The following is a 14,528-nucleotide window of genomic DNA, read 5'->3' on the forward strand; positions in this document are numbered from 1 at the left end:
GGGGGGAGGAATTATCCTTTGAGAGAACAGCAGATGGAAAGAATAGAGTGCATATTGGAAAGAAAAGTGGCAGGTGAAAAGCACTGGACAAAGTCAGGAGTCCTGGGTTCAAATCCTGAGGTTCTGTCCTACTAATTGATTAGGTGACTTAGCCTACCTCACTTATAAAATGGGCACAATCCTTACTTCAGGTCTTTGAAAATCAGATGAGATACAATATGTAAAAAAATATTTAATGAGCTGTATGCACCAGAAAATGTTAGATTTTTTTCATGATTATGATAAACAAAAATTAGTAATGTTTGAATATTTGTGGCTGTCCCTGACCCCGCCCCCCAGGTCAACACCACCACCTGCCTACTGGACAGAATTCCCCTTCCTATGTTCCCCGCCCCATGCCATGCTCCAGCATCTTGGCAGCACCCTGTATGGCGCCCACCTTCCCCTCAACTGATTCTTTGGGCTTTTCTAAGGCAGAATTGAGAGAGTGGAAGAAACACAAGAGAAACAAGAAGAAAACACAATTGGCTAAAGAAAATTTATATATCAAAGTTCTGAGGGAGAGGAAATGGCAGGGGGGGGGGGGTGGGGAAGTATTGATGCCTGTTAGAAATAGAGGAATTTTTAAGTGATTTGAGGAGAGAGGCACTGAAATTATTCCAAAGTGTGAGAGAGTTGAGTGAAGATAAAAGAGTTGCTGTAGACTTATGTTTAGATCCTATTACAGGTTTCCAAAATTCAAATAGAGAAGAGAATTCCTTTTTAATTACTTTTGGCTTTGAAAATCTGATTCCTGAACAAGATGTGGCTTCCACACTGAGCCATATGGGATGCTGGTTTTATAAGGATTATACACTCTAGCTGGTTGGACTGAAGAGTTTGAACTTATCAAGGCATAAAACTGAAGTTATTTTATCTTTCTAGTAACTACTACCAACTGTGTTCTGCCAAACCACCCAATATTTCTGTAGATGAGTGGACATTCTTTATGATACCCCAGCCTGATTCCACAGCTTTTTTCAGTCACTTTCAGTTATAAAACAATCTCATTTGGGTTACTAAGAGGTAATCCTTACTATTTAAGAACATGTCTTCAATTCAGAGCTCCCCCTGGCCCCTCAGCGGTAGGATTGTGGCTCTGGTGGTCTGCAGGGAATATTATCTTCACTCTCCCATACCTCCTTCTTCCCTATGCTTATTCTTTTTGTGTCCCCTCAGGAAGAAAAAAGAGAAAGGGGTTATTTCCTAACATGACTGCTCTTGGCTGTGTTGTTCTTTGTTGACCAAAAGCACTGTTCCCTTACGTAAACATCTCATACTGGGCCTGTTCCTGGATTAAATACCCATATCTATCTCATGGTCCATATATCCTCAGAGAGGCAGTTAGAGGTCTTCACTGGACCTATTAAGGAGGAATCCATCCCTACCATTCCCCCTGCTTTCGCAGGTCCTTAAAAACAATGCAACTGATTCCCAGTGGGTGCTCTCTAATGCATGGGTCTCTTTGCCTCACACTGTAGTGGTCTCCAAAAGACCAGCAGTCCCTAATCTCGTCCATCCTCCAAATTTCTAACCTATAGGCATGATAGTCCATCTTCACAATCACTGATGAATTAGGAACTCAAGGAGGCATGTCATTGCCCCCTCCTCTTGCCAGAACTGTCTTACCGTCTCTCCCATTCTTTGTCCCCACTCAGATAACACTGGGGCAGATCAGTAAGCCCAGTGGCTCAGCAGACACCCAATTCAGGACCAAGATACTAGTTTCTCTCTCTCTCTCTCTCAGCTTCTGAAAAAAAGACCAGGTAAGTATTGTCCATGGGGGAAGAAGGGTGAGTTAGCCTCTTTAGCAAAGTGAGGTAGTTAGCATGGGCTCCTAAGAAAGACTATCTGGGTTCCAGTTCTGGTTTTATCATCTACTAGCTGGCCGTGCTAGTTATTTATCTATTTTCTCTCAGCAGTGAGTCCATCCTTCCATCCTTCACTACGGTGTACCAAAAAATTGGGGCTGGAAGAATACAAACTACATTTCCATATTCCCTTGCCAGATGGCCTACCATTTTACAGATTGGAATAAAAGAGGAAGGGAAACTTAACTCTCTGGCTTCCAGCTCCAGTCTACATCACTCAGCAGGATGAACAGTGTGAGCCAGGTTGGTGGACACACAGATATTGTGCCTGCCTGCCAGCTCTGTGAGGGTTTCAGAAAAGGAACAATGGCCTCTGCCAGCACTTCTGTCTGGTAGAAAGCTACCCTCTCTCCCCCAGCTCTCGCCCTGATGCCAGACAATTCAGTTCCTCCCCATATGTTCCTGGTGCCTTTTGAGCTACTGCCCCAGTGCTGGAGCTCAAAGAGAATGAGTCCAAGTAAGTCCATGCCAGGTCCCTTTAAGAGGAACTGCCTAACTCCAACAGCTCTATCTCACTCATCTACAGTCCCTGCTGGTTTTTATAACCAGAAGTTATGGGACTTCTCCTTTCACTGGAACCCTGGGCCTGGGAGCCAAGTGTAGGTCTGGGACCCTTCACTCCTCAGGATGGGGAGCCTCCATAGCTGAGATATCCCTCCCAGTTTTCATCTTCCACATGAAGGTATGGGACCAGCCTGCTCTGAGTCTCTGTTCCTCCTACCAGTCTGTATGTAGCTTCTTCTTTAAATCCCTAGTTGTAGGACTTCCATTCAGTAATTACAGGCAGTTCTGAATGATGGTTGTTCTGTAGCTTAGCTGTAATTTCAATGTGGTTGTGGGAGGATGCAAGTACACTGCCATCTTGACTGGAAGTCTTTGTAATTCCTTTTTAAAATATATTTTTATTGATTAGAGAGGAAGAGGGAGAGAAAGATAGAAACATCATTGATCAGCTGCCTCTTGCACACTTCCTACTGGGGATTGAGCCCATAATGTGCCCTGACTGGGAATCCAACTGTGGCCAGTTCATAGTTATCAAAATTCCACAAGTCCAGCACTAATTTTGGTACTACTCAGGACACAGAGGTGTGAAAGACATGGTCCCAGGGTTCCAGTGCCATCAGATAACTTTAATCTAGTTAGAGAAATCAAGATTAATATTCATGAAAAAAGTTAAGGAACTATGCAGAGACATAAGAAGGTAATTGGTATAAAAACACAAAATTCAACAAGAATATAGTCCAGTTTAGTGTTAAAAGAAACCCCTTTCTCATGCCTCACCAAAATAGGTGAACACACTTACCTCCACCTTCAGGTCTCAAATTAGACTGAAGATTCTCTTCATCTACATCAGAACAACCAAAGTCATTGTTATTTAAGATTCTCAAGCCTCAACCCACTGCCTCTGAGTCAGAGGGGCCTAGCAATCTGCATGTTAACTCTCCAAATGATTTTTTTAATTCCCCAAGTCTGATGGAAGTGATTTCCAACCATACTTAGAAAAAAAAACTGATTTAGGGATTATTCCATCCCATTTTTCTTTAGCAACCTGTGCCCTGCATCTGGGATCCAGGCATCTGGCCTCCCACCCCATTCCCCACTCTCCTTACCTTAGCTCCTAAGCTCCTTGTCACAAACTATCTTCAGTACCAAACTATTCCTTCAAGACTTGACCATACACTTTTGTACTGATCCTGGCTCTAATCTCCATCCTCACCTTGGATTCTACCAAGCCCACCACTTCTTGAGGCCTTATCCAATGCCTTTCACCTGCTTACCCCAAGCCTTGCCTTTATGTCCTTAGTCTTGCCTCTCAAGCTCACAGCCAGGCTCCTTAATAACATATGGGCTAACATCACCTGAGCTGCCCTCTCTGGAAAGCAGACTTACCCTGTACCTTGTAGTGTGGAACAGAGTGAGGCTAATTGGCCATCACTGCAACCAAAACCCAAATGCCTTAGCCTCATCAATTGAGATCTTGGAGCTAACCAGCTAAAGGCAGGAAAGCATATTCAATTACAGAAATTACCAAATTATGCCTCCTCCCTGTAGAGGAGGAAAGCAGAAAGACCTAATGGGCTTTGTGCAGCTCTGAATAATAATGCTACATGTGTGTGACAGTTTAATGCTTCACAAAACCTCTCCTATGTCTCACCTCTGTTGACCCTTTCAACAACTTTTTTTATTGTCTAAAGTTTTACATATGTCTCCTTTTCCCCCAATTGACACCCCCCCCCAGCCATTCCCAACCTGGGCAAGCCCCCACCACTCCTTTCACTAACTTTTAAGGGAGGCCAGGCTCTTATATTCATCCCCACTTTGTGAATGAGGAAACTGGGGTCCTAAGGCTAGCTTTGGAAGACTTACAACCATCCAGAAGGCTCTCTGGTCATCAACTAGCACTCATTAGGGTCCATGTAGCCCCCCAGAAGGAATAAAGAGCACTAGGCTCTTGCCAGGCACTTTACATGTATTACCTTTCTCCTCTCCCCCAGCTCATTCCTCTCCAGCCACACTGGCTTTCCTGCTGTTCCTCCAGCATGCCAGGCACTTCCTGCCTCAGAACTGTTACACTTGCTGGTCTCTGCCTGGGATGAATCCTTCCAGCTATGTACGCATATGGCTGGCTCCCTTCCTTACTTCTGGTCTTTGTTCAAATACTTGCTCTGTGAAGCCATTCCTGATGGACCTTCTTAAAAATCCCAGCTCCCACAACCAATCCCCACTCTTCCCTGCTGTTTTATTTTCCATAGCACAAATCATCATTTGACACGTTCTTTACTGTCCATCTCCTCATGTGACCTTTATGAGCACAGATTCTTATCTGCTTTGGTCACTGCACAGAGTAGGCAGCCAATAAACATTTGTTAAATGAATAAATGACATCATCTAAATCTAGAGTTGTCAAATTTAGCAAATCAAAATATAGGATCCCCAATTAAATGTGAATATGAAATTAACAACAAATAAAGTTGTTTTTTTAACGTGAATGTGCCCTGTATAATATTCGGGACATAACTTATGCTAAAAAATCTAAAATTATACCTGAAATTCAAACTGGGCATCCTGTATTTTATTTGGCAGCCCTTCTTAAATCACATTATAAGTAGGACACAGAGCTGGTAATCTATCTTGGTTTTCTTTGACCCCAAAGTACTACCATCCTAATTCTGAAAAGAAAAAAAAAGAGATCAGAACAAGATAAGCCTATCTATCCTCACAGGGACCATGGGTAAAGAAACTACCTTGACAAACCTTGCCAGAAGTTCCATCACAGTCTCTGATATAGCTGTACCTGCTCGTCAGAGGGAAAAAAGCCCACTTCATCCTCCTGGGCTGTCAGTCTTATAGCTTTCATAAGCTTTAAATTAATTTAAAAATCTAGAGCCTCTCAATGGAATTACAGTCCCCTAACTCAGTTGCCTGTTACTTATTCTGTATTAATAATCCCATTCTATGACCGGCCATTGGATATAGAGGAGTTGATCTCATAAAATTTTAAAGTAAACCTGTTTCATTCCCAGGAGGGCCCAGTGTGACAGAACTGATTACAGAAGATTGACAAGAAAATATTTGGGTAGCCAGGACATTCTCTGGAGCAGCATAAGGTATTTAAATGATTTATTGAGAGTGAGGTGATAAATCCAAGAAAAGAGTGGCTGGCATCAAGAAACTTTTCCTGTGGATAAGATATCCCTCAGCCAATCATGTAGGGAAACTAACCAATGCTAATGATGTTTAGCTTCATCATCCCTCATTTAGATTTTCATTAGCAAATATTTTTCCTCACCATTACCAGATACCATCATTTCCTAAGTACGAAGCTTATTATAAACCTGAGGCATTGGAAATCTTAGCAAGAGCAAAGTTTAGATCTCATGATCTTTTGAGGAACTTCAGGGTCCCAGAGTGGTTTCTGGGTCTTTCCTCTGTGCTTAATAAATCACAAAACTCTGCCCAGACCCGGCTGAGTTAGGATTGATGCACAGAGGACCTTGGGAAGGCATTCTGCACATCAAGGAGAGAGTGGGGTGGTGCGTAAGGCACCTCCTGTAGAATTAATCACATCTTGCTCTTTTATGAGCCCAAGAATTTGTCCCACAGATGCTAGTTTACTGTAAAGACATTTAAGTTATTCCTCAAGGTAAATTACAAGTTCAGAAGCTCTCATGAACTATATTTTATTAATTCTCAGAACATTCCTGTGGCATATAAAAGACGTAGTAGTTTTCATTGTCTTCCTATCAGACCTTTCCTCAACTTTTTCTAAAAGCATGCCCACATGCACATGTCTGCATGCACCCATGCGCATGCGTACACATACACACACACATATATATACACACACACACCACCACTACCACACAGTTATACACAAAACCTAGCCTTGCCAATTCTAAGCCCTTATCCCACCCCACCTCAGGCGATTGTTCAGGGGTGGGACTAGGCCAGAGATGAACCAATCAGAGCCTTTCCATGAAGTTATCTAACTGGCATGAGCAATGAAGACCTCTCATTTCTTAGGTGTCAGAGCTATAGACTATAAATCCAAAGTTAATGGTAATCATAATTTTTGCTATGTGAAGACAGTTGTCTGCCATCGGAAAGAAACAGAGCAAAGGCAAGTTGAGGGGGTGGGGGAAGAGAGAGAGAGATTGAATCCTAGCAGAACTGAGCCCCCTGGTCTGGTCCCAGGCTCCAAAGCTGCCCATTTCTTCCTCAAGCTCTTGCTTCAGACTCTGTGTTGACTAGAGTCCTTCCAAGAAAGCCTTTCTTTTTCTTTTCTTTTTTTTTTTAACTTAAGCTATTTTGAGCTGAGTTTCTCTCACTTGCAACCAGAAGAATCTAGACTTATACATAGGGAGATAATATTATCCCCATTTTATAAATAAGAAAAATTAAAGCACCACAGGTTATGTGGCTTGGCCCAAACTATAACCATAACATTAGACTTTAAAATTGCTACTATCCATCTGAAAACTAATACTCACAGCACACCTCCCCTATAGCAGTGACTTTCAGAGTCTTTTACAATTCACTATTAAAAAATAACTTTTACATTGTGGCCTGATATGTACATACATGTGTGTATGAAACAAAAATTTCACACATTATTTACCCTCAATAAGTGTGATGCACTCTTTTATTCTCCATTCTATTTCATTCTTTCAAATGCTATTTGCGACCCACTAAATTGATTTCACCTCCCACTAAGCTGGTTTCACAACCCACAAGTGGGTCCAAAATCGTAACTATTTAAAAAATACTTTTTACAATATATTTCTAATTAAATAATCCTCCCCACCATAAATTTCCCTTAGGTGAAACTCTAGAGTATGTAGATTTACTGCGTATTCATTTTGGCTTGAACATATGTAAATTCCAAGTCATTCCTACTAAAATGATTAGGAGAAGAGAATATTTTGGGTATGGAAGGAGAAAGGGGAAAACCTAATGCAGGTATTGGATGGAACTGGGTCAAGTTTGTGATAGAATCGTTTAGGATTGGTGGACTCAATGCGCACAAGTGTTAAGAGAACCTTGAGCAGTAAATGGTTACTTGATAACCTAGTCAACTATTATTCTGAGGAAGGGCTATTATTACCCTGATGAGACCTAGGTTACTAGTCTACTATTATGGAAAAAATGAATTTTTACAAGTTCCTGAAATAATAAATGTATTCACAAATTCATCTTTCTGGGCAAAAAATGTTCTAGAATAGTAAAATCTTGTGAACACAGTTTTAGTTCTTAATCATATCAAGCACATGGTTTCATATATAGGAATCTTATTTATCTGAGGTAATAATAGAACCTGCTTAGAACTGTGCCTGGCACATAGAAGGCACTTAACAAATGTTCATTGCTGTTGTTCTATAATTGTGGAAAGTTCCTGTCAGGTGCACAATAAATGTTTATTAAAGTAATTAATCATTATGATTGGAAAGACAGAAGTAAGTCAAGCATGAGAGAAGACTTCGATGATAGTGTCCTGAACTCTCCTTATGGATTTTGGCATGGAGCTACTATGGAAGAGGACATTGGGAAGAACATCAGAACAATTCTTCTCTCACATAGTGAGCTGAGTGGATTAAGTGAAGACGCCCAATATTGCCTCCACAACAACTATCCTTGTGCCATGTACCATGGTGGGACTGCATGGTGGAATCAAAAGTTGAAACAATAAAAAGACAGAAGTGTTGAACTCTCAGATGGAAGATCAGACATGGGATGGCTGAGCCCTTCAATACACCTACAACAAAGCAAACAACTTTCTATATGTCTCATTGAGACTGCAGGGAAGAGAGATTCTGACAATTTTCTATTAAGCAAGGATGGTGAATAGAAATGGATTTTGCGCTAATAATAATGTAAGATGTGAAAATGCTATAATGTCAAAGTGTAATTTTTTATAGTTGAAAACAAGAATCTCATACAAATATAAAATGAACACCTGTCAAAGATTTATTAGCTTATTAATGAAGGAGGCAGTGTGAAGGTAAATCTAGTTCAGAGCATTTTGAGCAACGAGGTGTTTATAGGCATTTAATAAGAAATGCTAGAATTAGATTGCTAGGTTAGATATAAAACAGATTAACGTTCCATGGGACAATAAAAACCATAACCTTTGGGGTTATCTTTGCTATCAGACAGAAGTTATTTGCATCTCTGCCATACAAGATCTACAAGTTAACATGTAAACTTCACAGAATTTGAACCCTTGAGTAATAGCAAAGAGCAAAGTCAAGCAAATGATAATTAATTATCCTTCGATGGCCTTGTTAATGCTCCCACATAGCACTGAAAATACGTGCCTTATTTCCAAGCATTAGAGAATTTTTATAACAATATTCTCTTTACTCTGTGTGTTATCTTTTTTCATTTAATGAGTTTAATTTCTATAGGTTCCATAACTTTCCATAGCTTTCATTGATTCTGAACTGATCCCCAACTCTAGTTCCCGTAAGGTCACATATTTTCAACCACAAGTTCTACCATGAAGGGGAGGGGAGTTGAAGGGGAGGACCATCAAGCTCATGACTGAAAAACATCATTGTACTTTGTGTCGGTCTCCTGCAGAATACAAGCTCCTCGGGGCTAAGACCTGATCGGTTCAGAAACTTCAGCATTTACCTCAGCTACACATTTCTGCTGTCCAGTGATGCCTAGTACATTCTGGAAGTGCACTCAATAATGATGCTTAGATAAATGAGTTGAATGCAATTAGAGCAAAGGAAAACTTATCCGTAATCAGGAAAAAGTTTTGAAGTTATGTAACAGTTTTACACACAGGTCCAGGCCATGACACAGTTTTATACAACAAAGGTACAGCTCAGCTGGCTGGGCCTCAGAGCTGCAGGACAACTGTTCTTTAAGGACAAGCAGAATTCAGCTTATAAGAAAACAATTTAGGGTAAGACAAAATTTGTTCCAATCGGCATTTAGCCCAGAAGATACTCTCTTCTACCTAAAACAACTGAGGTCAGGCTGTAGCCAGTTTGGCTCAGTGGATAGTGTTCAGCCCTCAGACTGAAGGGTCCCAGGTTCGATTCCAGTCATTTGGTGTGTCTCTCTCACAATGTTTCTCTCTGTCTCTCCCCCTCCCTTCTACTCTCTAAAAATCAATGGAAAAATATCCTTGGGTGAGGATTAACAATTGGTAGGTAGGTAGGTAGGTAGGTAGGTAGGTAGGTAGGTAGACAGACAGAAAACAACTGAGGTCTGTAAAATCCCAACTGTCCCACTCAGCAATGGGTCTTCAAAGAGCGCTGCATTGGAGAACTGATCCTCCTGGTTTCTGGTGTGTGTTTTTTCTGCTATGAAAGAATTTGTCCAATAATTTCAAAGAAGAGAAATTATGATAGAATCTATATGTTTGTTTGTTACATTTTTTCCTAGGTTTTATTTAAGAATTTCAAGTGGTTTAAAACAAGATACTAAAGAAGGGTTTTGGGGGGGTTTTTTAGTGAAAAAAAAGTCATAAAGTAAGGAAGGTTGGTTCCTGGACCAGAAACCTAGCCCTAAGCATCCTGGTAGCCAAAGCAAGAAAGAAAAGTCACACATTAAAACCACACACATACACACAAAAAAAGCCAAATGATTGGTTTTTGTTCGAGGAGGGATAAGAACATAAGATCACATAGGTTTTATAATATGAATCCAGCTTGTATGTCATGTGAGTTTCACTGACCTGTATCTATCACTATACTATCCAGGAAAGGTTAGCCCTGGGTCTCTAGGGATGTATTCCCAGTTAATTTAGATTGTCATAATAATGATCATAGAGAGTGTGAACTTATTTAATTGTGGCACATGCTGAGGACCAAGGCAATTCCAAAACGAAAGCATCCATCCATTCCAAACAGAACTCTCACTCTCCAGTTTCACCTCCTGCTTTGAGTCTGAGACATTGGCCATTTCAAAGTTCCTACCATGAGCAGGACAGACTGGAATCTGGAGAGAAAGGTGTGTGTCTCACCTCCTGACCTGCCCCTTTAAAACCTCCCATGCCTGGTCCTTCGTGCTCTTTTCCCTCCTCCAGTGACCTTGGGAGGCTCATAGTGAAGGAGCCACAGACTTGAGTATTGGGAGCCCCTGAATCAGAGCTTGGGTATCCTATCCCTGGTCAGGAGCATTAACCCCAGACAATAAGTGACAGTGAAATGGGATATGGGCTACTGGCTTTGGGATTTGGGGATTTGTCTATTACAGTAGCTGATGTTACCTTAATTAATATGCCTTCATAAGCACAGATACTATTCTCCCCCCATCATTGTACAAGGTTGGCTGGTGAATTAGAACTTCTTCATACATCAACTCTTGTCACAACCCATTCTATAGGCCTGCTCTCTACCTATTCAGTCATTCAGAATGATTTACTGAGCATCTGTTATGGATCTTCACTGGGCACAAGTATCATATCTAAGGGTCCCTTTAAATGAAACCCAAGAGGAACAATTCTTACTTTAAAGCTGGTCCCAAAAAGACTAGGCTTGGAGCTATAATTCTCAAGCAGAATGCACCTGCAATCTCTTTATCACCCACCCCTTCCCTCCTCTCCACCCCACCCACCTCCGCCCCTGCATTCCTGTGTGCCAAGGCAGAGATGGAGCTTCCAGCTATATGATTTGGAAGAAGGAAAAGCAAAAGTTCCCTGGGCGGTTTCCCTGCTCACCAGCAATTCAGATCCACAATTTCACAGGGACATCGATCTGGGGGGCACGGGGTCATTTCCACTGTGCTGGTGACAACAGAAACATGGGAGGGAGAAAGGTCTGCCCTTGTAAAATGAGAGATTTAGACTTTTTGTGTGTGTGATCCCCTCTTCTGGGTCCTCCAGTGACTCTCACTAAACACTGGGATTACTTGTTAAGACCTTTGCAAGTCTGTTTTGTTTCACATCAGTGAGTCGCAGCACTGAGGCAGAGCTCAGGGGAGAAGCAAAGGGCCCAGAGTTTGACACCATAGCTGAACATGACATTCCAATTTCTTTTTCTTTTTTTAAGTATATGTTTATTGATTTCAGCGAGGAAGGGAGAGGGAGAGAGAGAGAGAAACATCAATGATGAGAGAGAATCACCGATTGGCTGCCTCCTGCACGCCCCACACTGGGGATTGAGCCCGCAACCCGGGCATATGCCCTGACTGGGACTAGAACTGTGGCCTCCTGGTTCATAGGTCGATGCTCAACCACTGAACCATGCCGGCTGGGCTGACATTCCAATTTCCACAATCAAATAGAATTTACCTGCGCAACGTACTCCAGATTCAACTCCCAAACAGGTGTATGTCACCTCTGTCACGTTTCATCATGCATTTGCCTCTTAGCTACATGTTTTACAGTCTTTCCAGAAAGTTTAACCATTTCTCATGAACCTTCTTACACAGCTCAGCAGCTCCCTCGCGCACCATCAGATTTGTTTACTTGAAATGGAGAGCTGGGATTTGCAAATCTATTTTGATTTCATTTTTTTGTAAGTGACAAAAAATTAAGCCTAGATGACTATAACCCAGTATATTTTATTCTTTCCTGCTCCTCACATCCAACCTGTGGTCCCATTTCTCCAAGGAAAGATTCTTTTATTGTCCCATTGTCCCACCCATACTACTCCCTTCTTTGCTGTTTATAAAAGTACTGCTGGGAAATTAAAGCAAGATGTGCTATTTTCCACAGAAACTGAAGCATATCTGAGCTAAGGCAAATGACGTTGTTTTAAAGGATATTGGAGACTCAGAACCGAGTACAGTGTTCTGCAGACACTGTGGAAATAGTTAATTCTGAGGATGAAGATGACCTATCGGAAAAAAAGAAAAGAAAGCAAGCCACCGTTTCACAGTCTGCAGACCCAGCTCGGGGACCAACGCTCACGCTGAATATGGATTTCAGGAAACTTCAAATCATCCTCCATATGTAGAATTTAAGCCCCCAAGTCCAGGATCGTCTATTTTTCACATTTGATTTGGGCTGGGACCTGGGGCTGAAATCAGATATGGTTCCCCCTTCTCTCCACTATCCTCCCCTGCGCCTTTAACTCGGTTATTTCTCCTATTAATATCTCATCAACACCGGGCAGGTGCTTCCTGTACGGAGGTTCTTCATTAACAAGTTGTCAGCGGGACAAAGAGGCAGCTCCCCATGGCTGAGGGAAATTGGCATGAAACCTGGCAGGAGACGGCTGGAGAACAGCCTGCGGGACAATGACAGTTTCCATCAGGCCTATGTTTTCCTATCGCACTCCACTTTGGACTCACCTACCTGACTTGCGAAAACTTCCCCGGAACTTCCTCCTGGAGCAAACATTGGTTCTCAAATTAAATCTATTTTTATGCTCAATGTAATATCTGAATCAGCAGTTTTTAAATACTCAATATATCTTCAAATGCCAACAGACAACAAGTATAGCAGGTGTTTAATTGTGGTTTAAAGATCCACATTGTTCACATTTTACAATCACAATTAAAATTAAGCAATAACACCAAAGGAGTTCCGGTACACAGCAATAATACTTACCCGTATAGTGAAATTGATAAGGATCCAGATATAATGATGCTCATTGTAGTAACCCTGTGGTGACTGATTGCTATTCTGCTGTTAGCAAACAACCAAGAAATACTTTATTTTTTCAGAATTATCAATTTGTTTCTAGGGTATGTGAACAATGGAAACCTTAAGGGAGAATGCAATAGTTAGTGAGGTATTAAAACAGTTATATAACTAATAAAAACACTAAATCAACTTAGATATGCAGCAGTGTGTCATTTCCATTTTAATAAAAAAGTACATTATTCTCTTCCCGAAATTACAAAATTTTATTTTTTTTTTACTCCGTGCCAACATATTTAGAAAGTAAAAAAGTCATAAATCTATGGTCTCTGGAATTGTCATTTATGTGATTCTCTAGTCCTTAAAAAAGATAGAATAAAAACAGGCATTTTCATAAAACGATCGATTTGAAAAATTATTTGCATTCGCTGCTTGCAATTTTTTTTTTCTTTGGGAGGTTGGGAGGGGGAGCACAGGGACTTATAAATAAAACACATTTGATTTTCATAGCTTCCCTGTATGCTGAGCGTTAAGATCCCTGGAAGAGCCTGCTCAGAAAGGCGGTGTGTGGAGATGCATTATTGAGAGCAGCTTTCACACCCTTTGCTGTGCAACCTGCGTGGTAACAAAGACCCAGGCAGAGGGTCAGACTCCTGCTCAATTAAATCCCAGCACTGGCCACACGGGAGCCAGTAGGGGAACCGAGCCAGAAGGCTGCAGCAGGCTCTTTTGTGTGTGTAGGCCTGAGGTACCTTGGAATTCATGGTTCTAAATCTGAGCAGAGCTGGCCAGACCTTACATCAGGAAATTCAGATGCATGCATTTTTCTCCTCTGAAAATACAGGGACAGGCTTATCAACAGGGGCCACAGATGGTTTCCAAGCACCCTGAACATTCTCATGAGCTTATTGCCTGGGTTGCTAGTGAACATTCTCGCAAGGGGAAGACCCAAAAGTAGCTCTTGAAAGACCTAGAAGTCGTATTTTTGAATTGCAAGATCATTTGAAAACAGCTGCGGGGGGTGGGGGGGGGGTGGGGGGGGGGAAAGAGGTCCCAACTAGAAAGGACCTTTGAACTCATCCAGGGCACAGAGTTGCATTTTTCCACCAAAGTGCCAGGCTCAGTGGTCTTTGTGCTGCCTGCACAATAGTATCCTCTGGGGAGCTTTTAAATATGCACATATATTGATGCTCCATTCCAGACCAGTTGAAACCAAATCCCAGACACAGAGCCTGGGGGATTCGGACGCACGAATGTGCAGAACCAAAGAACGTGAGGGTAGATCCCTTTGTCTTGTAATTTGATTTAAGAAAGCATGTTGGTTTAATTCATCATATAGGTTTCTGTTTCCCCAAGTATTCAAGTAAAGTCAGCGAACCAGGAAGATGTGCCATATTCCCCCTGTGACCTGCCCTACCCCTGAGAGTGTTATGAATGCCAGAAAAGCAAGGATCTAACTCATTGGGTAAATGAAGAAACTGAGGCTCGGAGAAGCAAAGTCCTCTGGGATTTCTGATGATACTCTACCATCTGCTCCTTTGTATCATAGGTAAAGGACAACCTGGTGATGAAAT

The 14,528-nt window shown here is 41.7% G+C and overlaps 1 pseudogene across 1 annotated transcript in view; it reads left to right on the forward strand.

Annotated features, from left to right (window-relative positions):
* The first annotated feature begins 7,875 nt into the window (after nt 1-7,875).
* The window catches only part of LOC307113426 (large ribosomal subunit protein uL22-like), a 65,864-nt pseudogene continuing 59,211 nt past the window's right edge, over nt 7,876-14,528 (forward strand). The window contains exon 1 of the transcript in view: nt 7,876-8,059. The product of the transcript in view is annotated as a large ribosomal subunit protein uL22-like (transcript). The remainder of the gene's footprint in view (nt 8,060-14,528) is intronic.

The sequence above is a fragment of the Cnephaeus nilssonii genome (assembly GCF_951640355.1).
Source record: "Cnephaeus nilssonii genome assembly, chromosome: 17".
Lineage (NCBI taxonomy): Eukaryota > Metazoa > Chordata > Mammalia > Chiroptera > Vespertilionidae > Cnephaeus > Cnephaeus nilssonii.